This window comes from Narcine bancroftii, chromosome 4 (assembly GCF_036971445.1).
Source record: "Narcine bancroftii isolate sNarBan1 chromosome 4, sNarBan1.hap1, whole genome shotgun sequence".
Taxonomy (NCBI): Eukaryota; Metazoa; Chordata; class Chondrichthyes; order Torpediniformes; family Narcinidae; genus Narcine; species Narcine bancroftii.
Window position 1 is genome coordinate 188984160 of NC_091472.1, and position 316 is coordinate 188984475.

Consider the following 316-nt stretch of genomic DNA (forward strand, 5'->3'; position numbering starts at 1 on the left):
AGGGCTCACGCCCGTGAACGTTGGTCGTGCGACATAAAGGACCCCGTTTAACCTGCTGACTTTCTCCAGCATTTTGTGTTTTTTACTTCGATCACAGCGTCTGCAGACTTTCGCATTTTACTCGACGAATTGAAAATAGAATTGTTTGTCTTGGCTCAAGTATTGCAGAATTCTTCCAGCACCACTGTCTGCATCAGACGTGGAACACCGTGCCAGCACAGCCGGTGTTATGTGCTATCCTGAAGTGTAGTCAATGCGCCTCAAACATGAACCACTCTTCTCCTCCCATCGATACTGCTCGGCTCGCTGAACTCCA